The 9,447-nt window shown below is 39.6% G+C and overlaps 1 pseudogene; it reads right to left on the reverse strand.

Moving 5' to 3' along the window:
* Nucleotides 1-5,230: 5,230 nt before the first annotated feature.
* LOC134293504 (tRNA-splicing endonuclease subunit Sen34-like) lies at nt 5,231-6,159 on the reverse strand (annotated as a pseudogene).
* Nucleotides 6,160-9,447: the final 3,288 nt, after the last annotated feature.

The following is a 9,447-nucleotide window of genomic DNA, read 5'->3' on the forward strand; positions in this document are numbered from 1 at the left end:
CTGGGGACACAGAAGACTGGGCGACTTGGAAGGCGTTGAACACATTGAGCTTTGGGACAACGAGATGCAGAGGCAATCTTTGGAAATGGGACTACAAACTGGGGTCCACAACATGTGAGTGTGGAGAAGAGCAAACCACAGACCACTTACTACAATGCAGCCTGAGCCCTGCCACATGCACAGTGGAGGACCTTGTCACAGCGACACCAGAGGCACTCCAAGTGCCCAGCTTCTTGTCAAAGGAAATCTAGTATAATGCCAAGTTTTTAACTTTGTTTGTGTTTTTAAATACATTATAACTGTATCCTCAATTTGCTTTTGACACAGTAAATATAAATAAGTTTACTAGTGCCATTTCCATTTAAGATTTTTATTTTATTTATTTCATTTTAAGAACAATCACAAAAAATTCTTCTGACAACTCAAGGGAGAACTAAATTATTGCAACATAAGTGTTCCTGGCCTGGAATCTGTCTTTTGAACCTTTGAGCGAAACCATCTAATCTGTGTTATCAGTATATCTGTAGCAATATTACAGAAGTTGGAAGAGAATGATACTACGCAAACGTGGCTTTATCTGGTTATGGCTACAATCATTAGTAACAAACTAGGTGATATTCTCGATACATTCCTCTTAGAACCATTTGCAGCTGAGAGCATCTTTTAATGGCTCAATGAATATGAATGCAGCATTTACAGCCATTTATAAATATGAGACTTTGGGGTCCCTATATTTCTCTCTGCAGATGCTCAACCTGCCATTAAAGGAGTGTCATACCAAGAGGAGGGGAGATGTCCCCAGTTTATTTGAAAAACGAGGACATTATTCCTTTCAATTTCCTAAAACAAGCATGCAGAAATCATTCTCATCCTAAGCCCCAGCCTATCCCTTTCAGTTACACACCTATTTAGGCTTAAAGCCCTTTCATTAATGTTCGGAAAACACAAGCCATTATGTCTGTTAGCAGACATAATTTTAGACAAATACAACTTCTTATCAAATAAGCATGCAATAAATGTTTGATGAACAGAACCTTTCAGGAGAACTCCCAACACTAATTTAATGAGAAGTAGCAAATGATTTTTTTAATATTCTGATTGCTCCCCAGAGACAAATGATACTTTGCAAACCTATTTTTAACAAATGAATTATTGACTTAAACTGGCACAATTAATCACAATATAATGGGATCGTGGGACGTTAGACACTCATTCATCACGGCAGATGATGAGTACTGACTCTTCCAAGAAATGAGGCTCTTTAATCACTCTCAGATGAACAACTACATGCTTTCAAATTTCAATCATAGGAAACTTGCAAGACAGGATAAGAGGAAGCCACTTCACAAGGAATAAAGGAGATGAGAGCTGGAATATTTTTTTTTGCTTCGGTAACAGATTTCTTTTAAATTATATGTGCAAAAAAAGGAAAGAGGCGAGAGAGCTGATTTTTACACAGCAAATCAATTATTGGCTACCAAGACTAGCCCTATCATTAAACGAAGTGATTTGTTGATATCATAGGGCAAATATCAGAGGAAAGGGATTCATTTATTTTGTTTTGTCTCATCACCTGTTTTGTACAACTGCCCCACTCTACCTTTCTGCTTTTCTTATCATCAGTTGTGCAGAGTATTCAACTCCCATTTCAGCTGTATATTTGAGCATGGTATGCAGCAAGGTCTTTGCCGTAAATACCCAAATGTACTGGGATGAGCCAAATTTCCTTGCACCCAAGGCAGACAGGAAAGCACCCACAAACAAACATAGCACATAGAAAAAGAAAAGAAACACAAACACAATGGGCCACACAGTTTACAAAAAACTTACACACACAGATAGATACCTGCATAAAAACTCCAACCATCACCCAAGTGAAAAAAGAAGCACAATTAAAGCCCTGGCAAAGAATCTGTAAACCCCACCTCCCACAAAGTGAACTGAACCACCTAAACTGAGCTCTACAGGCCAATGGATATTCCACCACAGACATCAGAAGAGCTACAAGGTCAAGAACAAGATACGAGAGAAAAGACCCAGAGGAAAGACGTCCACCCAGAGGAAAAGTGATACATCAAGGGAACCACTGACGACGTAGGGAAGCTAAGAAACACAACCTACAAACTATCTCCAGACCCACTAAGAAAATCCAACAAATGCTAAGTTCAGCAAAGGACAAGAGGGATCCTCTCACCTCTGCAGGACTCTACCATGTACCATGCAACTGTGGACAAGACTACACAGGGACCACCAAATGCAGCAGCATTGCCCAAACACGAATCAAGGAACATGAAAGGCACTGCAGACTAACCCAGAGAAGTCAGCCATAGCAGAGCACTTGATGAAACAACCTGGACACAGCATATTATTTGAGAACACAGAAATGCTGGACCACTCTCACAACCACCATGTCAGATTACACAGAGAAGCCATTGAAATCCACATACATGTGGACTATTTCAACAGAAATGAGGAAACCATGAAAATGAATAATATCTGGCTACCAGTATTAAAAATATTCTAAAATCAGGACAGTAAATAAAGAACAAACTTAGAAAACGGGAAATTCCAGATAAGAAACAATCAATGCCAGCTAATCACCTCCCAACAAAGGATTCCCCCAGGCAGGAAGCAGCCAAGTTTTGAAGCTGCAATGCTATTCTTTGCTAATCAATGTGATCAATTGGGGAATTCTGAATTCAATCTACTTTTGCACTATGAGGACAAGCTGAAAAAGCTGCTGAAAAAGTAGAAGGCAGAGGATTAATCAGGCATGGCCCTGCCAAGTGGGAACAGTTGTTGGTTATGGGTCCCTGGGATGGTGGAGTCAAAGGTATATTCAGAGGGGTGGGTCTGTTGATTCAGAATCTGGGGTTGTGATAATAGTAAAACTAATGGGTAGTTAGTTCTACATGAAAGATACTCTCATTCAAAACAGATCTTTCTGTTTTGCAACAGCTGTTTCTTTGTGATTTGCTAAAGGTCACATTTCCATGATGCTTGCCCGGTCCCTTGGGTGCACATAAACTCACAATGTTCCCACTCAAAATTACAAGAATGCTATTGACAGGAGTGATAGATATCATTTCAAAATGCATCTGCACACGACAAATTCTCTGCTAGGAAAATTTATACTGTGCACTGGATCATATAGATAGCCAGTCCCCACACTGATATCCTCACAGGAAAGGTTAAAGGGACCTTTAAAAGAACACACGGAGAAGAGGAGGGAAAGAAAAGGAGACTAGAGAGCCTGGAAAGATGACACAAATACTGGATTTTGTCAGATTTCTCCAACACATTTCAATCCCTGCTAAGCAATAAACAAAAACAGGAATACGCAGACACAGCCCATGTGCACTCCAGACATATTCCAACATTTGGCCTAGCTCTAAAAGTTTAACCAGTATGTATTAGGAATCTGTTAGCTCGGGATCTTTCTATATTTGTAGGTTTATGAGAAAGGTAAAATAGATGAGAAGGGAAAAGCTTGCTTCATGCAGATGACAACTGACATTCACAGCAACTCTAGGCACATTATCAGCTGCTCACTCGCTTTAACAACTTTGCACAACGTATGCAATTTACATTATAGTATGCAGCACATGGAGGCTTTGGCTGACTCTATTCTCCAGAGCACCACAGTTATGGCTCTGCAAATAAAGTAATACGCATGCCAGAGGATGCAGTGGGGAAAGCCTGCTTTTTATCTGCATCAAATTCAAATTAACTAAATTTTTGCTGGATTGCAAAATAAAAAAATGAAATAACACACCATCAATCACAGGAAAGACAATTGCTGTGATTTCACTTGTGTTTGTGCTCTTACAGGTTGACCTTTTCTGTTTCATTGTCAATTTCATCATTAGTATCAAAAATAATGATACTACTGTTAGGCGCCACCGAGGCCCCTAAAAAATCGTAGCGATGCTAAATACCTGGTAGAGTTTCAGAAAAGATAAGGAGCTCACTGATTTCTTAGCCTAGCTTAACTCATGGGATTGATGCAAAGATAAGTAAGACAACGTGGCAACTATATACACTTTCATGAGCCTCTTGGTGAAATAATCTGGAATAAAACTGCAATAAATGGTGGAATATAGCTGTAATAATAGGTCATAGGATAATATAAATCTAATAAAACAGCAGGTTCTATCTAATTTTTACTTTTAAGCTGTTGCAATTTTTTTTCTTAACCTGTTTGCTTTCAATATTTTATTTAAGCATCAGCTTTAAATGGATGAAAAATGGGACTCCGTAACTGGTACCGCAGTTTTACAGCACGCAAACCAGTTAAGACTATCCCCTAAATGTGAAGATATGGCAGTAATGAAATAATTTCTGGCATACGAAAGGTGCAGGTTACTCGGTTGCCTCGTTATTAGAAGTAAATACAATATGTGTTTCCTTTCCTACAGCAAATGTAATTGCTTTTAAAGAAATTGTGACCAGGATCCTGTTAGAAAGTTACCAATATGTAACATACAGCATTTGTAACTGCCATGTATTAATAATGTATTATATGGTCAGTATGGACTTATATAATGAATTTCAAAGCAGTTGTTATATGAGTTACACTGTCCATATAATGTAGTTTAAAACTGCATTATATGGCAGTGTAGATAGGACCTCTGTAACCCCCTTTTAAAAATATTGAACTAGATTTGGAGAAACCAGTTAAAATTTTCATTCAGCCATGAAATTCACTAGGTAAGTTTTGGTCAGTGAGACAAAGTAGCAACCAATCAACCATTTACATTTTCATTCCTTGGTGAAATATTCTGGAATGTAAGTGTAATAAATGGTAGGATATATCAATAATAAGATGATGATGATGATGATGATGATGATGATGATGATGATGATGTTTATTTATATCCCGCCCCTCTCCCAAAGGGGCTCGGGGAAGTTTACAACATAAATTATAATAAAAAGTAGTAAAAGGTAAAGGTTTCCCCCTGATGTTAAGTCCAGTTGTGTCCAACTCTGGGGGTTGGTGCTCATCTCCATTTCTAAGCTGAAGAGCCGGCATTGTCCGTAGACACCTCCAAGGACGTGTGGCCAGCATGACTGCATGGAGCACTGTTACCTTCCTGCTGGAGCGGTACCTATTGATCTACTCACATTGGCATGTTTTCGAACTGCTAGGTTGGCAGGAGCTGGGACTAACAGTGGGTGCTCATTCCACTCCCAGGATTTGAACCTGGCACCTTTTGGTCCGCAAGTTCAGCAGCTCAGTGCTTTAACACACTGTGCCACCAGGGGCCCCAATAAAAAGTACAATACAATAAAATACATAAAATAGAACAAACAGTAACACCTCAAATCAATATAAAACACAAAGTACAACACAATCAACAAAATTAATAATAAAATTATGAACATTAAAAACATAGTTATTCCTATGCACTAAAAGAGGCATGTTACCCCTTCAAGACACAGTCATAGGAGATATAACTATAGATCATTCTCAGTGCATCTCCATCCATTGCAAGGATGTATATATCACAGTCGCATCTTCAGGAGTAAAACGGTCTTCCTGACATCGGTACCCAGCCGTCCAGTGCTGATGATGTCACACAAGGAGAGAGAGGTATCTCAGGGGACACAGAGGGCAATGAAATGGGCATGGAACAGCATGGGATCACCTGGATAAATAAAGAAGTTGCCCACAAACTTGCTCCCACTGGTGACATAGAAGCCCCTTTCCCAGAGGTTTCAGAAAATATGGTAATGTGCCTCGTGGTCTGGTTGTCTGGCCAGTCTTTGGATGGTCCATGCCAGTCCACAACTTCTTTTTGGCCTGGGTTGATCTGTTCTATTGGGAGCCGGACCATCACTGAGTCTCAAGGGAGCACAAAACTGGGCTCTAGCTCTGCAAGCTTGGAGGAAGGCTCTTCTGCTTCTTCACCTTCCTGTTGTCTCTTCTTTGCCCAGCGCTGGGCTATACATCCTGTCAGAGTGTCCAGGAGGGCCTTCTGCTGTTTAGCCACATGGTGAAAACTGCTCCTGATAGTTTTCCTCCAGATCTTTTTGGTAAGCAGCCACCTCCTGGTTTGTATCCTTCCTAAGGACTGGGTATGCTGGATTTTTACACAGGATTGCCAAGTCATTTTCCAGCAGCTGCCAGACATAATAATATTTGTAGCGTATTTTCATCCTAGCTTACCTTTTGTTTCTGTGACGATAAAAATGGGAGGAGTGAGATGGTCCTATTTACAATCATGAACTTCCTGAAGAATGTTGCAAATATACACATATATCATCATCATCATCATCATTTAATTACTTATTAATCGCCCTCCATCCAAGATGCTCTAGGCGATTTACAAGATAAAATTGTAAAGGATAAAAATACATACATACAAATATTGATAAAATTAACATAGATTAGAAGCTCGAGTAAAGAGCCAGGTCTTGAGTGCTAGGGTAAAAGGCCCTAACTCACGCATGGCTCTCATATAGGGCGGCAAGGCATTCCATAAGGCAGGGGCAGAAATAGAAAAAGCTCTGCATCTAGTCCTTTCCAAGTGCACTTCTCTAGGACCCGGTACATAAAGTAAGTCTCGTTGGGATGGTCGTTGCGACCTCCGATGATGGGAGAAGGAGAAGTTCTACCATCTTTTTTTTTACTGCTTTGTTTTGTTCTACCATAGGTTTTACATATGATATAATTCAAGGCAATCTAAAACAATGATGTCAGTATATTGGCCGTCACGTGGAAGAAGTGATTTTTGTCAAGACACATCACTCTCACAGAGTCCTTAACAATCCAAAACCTTTCTCAGATTTTTTTTTTCAGTCCAAGTAATCAATAATGGCAACAACAAACTATTTGAAATCATTGTTAACACGAGTGCTGTATAATACTGGCAAACAAAGGCTGCCATGTTCCATCAGGGAGAGCTGACACCAGTATTGTTGGGTCTGTTCTAATCAATACCAACTAGCATATACTCTGCAATGTCAGATATGTGGCTGTTTCCTCTTGGGAAAGCTGGCAAGTATATTCAGGAGCGAGGAGGGGGAGAGAAGAAAGAAGAGGAGGAGGAAGAGGAAGAGGAGGAGGAAAGAAGGAGGAAGGTGAAGCACATGATATTTGACTTCACTGTCAAACAGGTGCTAAGTGTACCCCCCTGAAAGGACAAGATTCATTCCATAGCTGACTTTGGGATAAATTAGCATAAGTTCATAAGCCTTAAATCCCAGTGACAGAAGAATAGCATCCCTCCTGTTGTTATTTATTTTGAGATTTTCACTGGGGCAATAGCTCTGCATTTGACATTTATATAGGTCATGGTGAGCTAATAGCCATCTGCCATCTGGGGACTTTTATAATGAACATCGCAGAAGACTATGAAACAATCCTTGGCATTTCCAAATTGAACACAAGCTGGAATGGGGTTGATCTTTGCAATATGTTCTGCCATCGATGCGCAGGTTAGCATGAGTCATTTGTTTGGTCTTGCTTTACACACTCTCTTAAATACATGTGCATACCCTTGGGCTTACAGGAACTCAGAAGCACTACTTCCTGCAAAAACGTCACAAATCAGCGCATGGATTTGCAGTGTCATTAATAAATGTTCACGCCGAGTTATTTGAAGATTGTAAGTTTCAAAATTATTAAGAATTCTATTCACAGACTTTCCTGCCTACAAGATTATACTTTCAGAAACAATAGCCTAGTAGAAAGTAGGTAATGCACATAGCCAGAAATCAGTAGGTACTCTTTCTTGGGCTCAACTCACAGTATCTACCCAAGCAGTATGGTGAGAGGATCCTAGGAAATGTAATTTTAAAAAGTAACTTTACTAAACTGTGATCACAGAGTTTACAATGTTTGTTGATGAATTGTTAGTGGATTTATGAAGGCCTGTAAGGTTTTCATAGTAATTTCAACATTAGTGTTTTTCAGATACGATCTTAGATATTCTTCCGCAGCAAATGGCACCCCCCCCCTTTCTAGGTAAGATGTATTATAAAACCCGATTAGCAAAACTCCAAAGCGATCTTCTAAACACACTCTTAGGATCTCATCAGACGGGTGGGGGTAAAGCAGGAGAAAGAGGAGAAAGTGGCGTGAAACTATCTTACAATGTTCCCACCTGTCTTTAGAGATGGCCAGTCATCCCACATGATAGTCTTCCCCTATCTTTCCTCCACTTTACCACATATTTCTCTATCAGGAGTTGATTGACACCCAACACCTGATAAAGGTCTTCAGGCTCTGTTCCCATGCACTTCAGAAACAGAATCTCACGGAGTCCCACCAGAAGTGCCATTACAACATTTGATGGCCTCTGGGGAACTCATTTGACTCCTTTTTGGTACATCATCCACTAAAACCTAATGACATAAAATTATACAGTATCACTTATCTGAAATTCTGAAATTCTCAAAAGTTGTCCACTTGGGTGACTGATATAGTGATTCCTTAGCTTTCCTATGGTTCAGTGGATGCACAGATTTATGAAAAATATTTTGTATATAATTACCTTCAGACTATGTGTATAAGGCACATGTGAAACAGAGTTGTGGAAGCGGACCTTGAGATTCCTAGAAAGGTGTTCTCTCGGGTTAAAAATAGTTATTTTATTTACATTTTTTTCTGCAATCACTGCACCCTTAACCCCAGTAATTATGTACAAAAAAACACAAAGAAGAGACAATAAATTTCTATTATGAGTACTGGTATTATTTCTAATGGCCAAAATGTTTACTTTCCACCTACATTATGCCAGTATTTATCGTATTTGTACCACTAGATGAGAAACACTGGCCCAGGGCATAGAAATCCTTGATTTAGGTATTGATTGGGTCCAGACTACCCCAATTTTTGTAACATAATGTTGAGGTGTGTGGTGTCTTTCTCTGTGTGTACATACTTAGTGATGTGTTCCTTTGATCAATGGAATACAAGCAAAACTAATGTTACCGAAACAAAGCCCCCTTCCTACACTTACCTGCCTAGGCCCCAGGCTCATACAATGAAAGCTGCAGTAATATATCATTTTATTTCCTTTATTTCAGCCTTGTAGGCTCTGTTTCTGATTAGTGGCTTTCTGAGAAGGAATGAACCAATTTTAAATGAGAACATTCTGTGTCAAGGGAAAGAAAAGCTAATGATTTAGATGAAAAGGCATTGTTGATGCAAGCCCGCCAGCAGCTGGATGTTTATGGAAAACACTATATTGCTTGTACCTAGCGGGCCTCTCTTGCCGTTAGTATGTTTCAAGGGTTGGCTGGTTGAAATATGTCTGGATGGGTAAAATCTTTAATGTGTAAATGCATTCATGTCTCTGTAGATTATGTGCTTTGTATACTCAACATCCCACGCTCAGCCCATGGTGTCTTCATGTATGATCAGGAAAAACAATGATGCCCTAGCGATCTCTACAATTGCCAGTGTAGAGAAATGTGTTGCTTTTTGGATTAATGGAACAT

This window comes from Anolis carolinensis, unplaced genomic scaffold, assembly GCF_035594765.1.
Source record: "Anolis carolinensis isolate JA03-04 unplaced genomic scaffold, rAnoCar3.1.pri scaffold_8, whole genome shotgun sequence".
Taxonomy (NCBI): Eukaryota; Metazoa; Chordata; class Lepidosauria; order Squamata; family Dactyloidae; genus Anolis; species Anolis carolinensis.